General features: G+C 35.8%; 1 pseudogene; it reads left to right on the forward strand.

The window, feature by feature from the left end:
* The first annotated feature begins 414 nt into the window (after positions 1 to 414).
* Positions 415 to 655, forward strand: LOC143637874 (diphthamide biosynthesis protein 3-like; annotated as a pseudogene).
* The last annotated feature ends 802 nt before the right edge of the window (positions 656 to 1,457 follow it).

Raw genomic sequence — 1,457 nt, forward strand, 5'->3', positions numbered from 1 at the left:
TTCACTAATTATTTGAGTTTTAGGGTGGCTTACATCCTCCTAAACAGGAAGAAAAACTCTCCAGTGAGACACTGGCCATTGCCCCCCCCATTAAACACCAATAAAACAAATATATCAATCAATGACTGGGCTAAGGAACTGAACAGACACTTCACAAAAGAAGAAATATAATCAATCAGCAAATATATGAAAAAATGTTAATTATATCTAGCAATTAGAGAAATGAAAAATCAAAACTACTCTAAGATTTTATCTCACTTCAATCAGAATGGCAGTTATCAAGAATACAAGCAACAGGAGTTCCTGCACAAGTGCATGGTGACAGCACTGGGTCCCAGCCAGCATTGGGAAGTTAGACCAACAGAGGCATTGTCAGACTGCTGGGACACCAGCACTTTGCCAACCCCAACAACGATGATGGTGTTTCAGGTGGAGATTGAGGATTTCCAATATGATGAGGACTCCAAAACATATTTCTACCCCTGCCCCTGTGGGAATAACTTTTCCATCACCAAGGAAGATATGGAGAATGGGCAAGATGTGGCAACATGTTCTAGCTGCTCTCTCATTATAAAAGTGATTTATGACAGATCAATTTCTGTGTGGAGAAACAGTCTCAGCTCCTTCAACCAACAAAGAACTAGTTAAATGCTGAAGAAACCTTCAGAAATCCACATCATAAACAGTTAAAATGAGCCCAGATGGAAATGTCAAATGCAGAATAGCTGAATTTTTCAAGGGTACAGCTGTTTAGTGGATTGCCATTCTGTTAGCATGTGGATCTTTTTACCAACTGCTGAGTTCATCTTTAAATAGAGAAGTGAGTCCCAGACATCTTATACACAGATTTCATGTTTAGGCCACTTTATTGGAAGCATTCTTAATTATCCATCTGAATTTAAAAGAAGATAATTTTAAATCAGTGGTTTCTTTCCCTTAGTTACCATTTTTATACCTGAAACCTAATTTGATATATGATAATGGCATCATCTACCTCAGACATTAGGATTTCTTAATTAAAAAGAGATTATATTTTAATTAGTTACCAAGATGGTTAAAATTAGCCTTTTCTTTGAAATTTGACATCATCTTTATTATTCTAACTTAAAAAGTTACTGCTTCATCAGTACTGTACTTCTGGTTCTCTCATCAAGCCAATCTTCCCAGTCTTGCCATTATTAGAATGTTCATGTTCTGATCAGCATGTCATTTCTGCTGCACTTCATGCAGAGAGTTCTATTGTGGTATTAAAGAGAAAAGATTGGCTACAGTTTCTCCATCCTACAAGTTAGTGAATAAGAAAGAAAAGACTAAAGTGAAATGGTCAAAGAAGTAGAGATTCCTTATGTTCCTTAAAAATCATGAGAAGACTTTTTAAAAAATGAAGGAAGCAAAGTTGTTAACAATGAGATGAGTTAACTGTGCCAACTTAGTAAATTAATGCTTTAACTATTTGA

This window comes from Callospermophilus lateralis, chromosome 1 (assembly GCF_048772815.1).
Source record: "Callospermophilus lateralis isolate mCalLat2 chromosome 1, mCalLat2.hap1, whole genome shotgun sequence".
NCBI lineage: Eukaryota > Metazoa > Chordata > Mammalia > Rodentia > Sciuridae > Callospermophilus > Callospermophilus lateralis.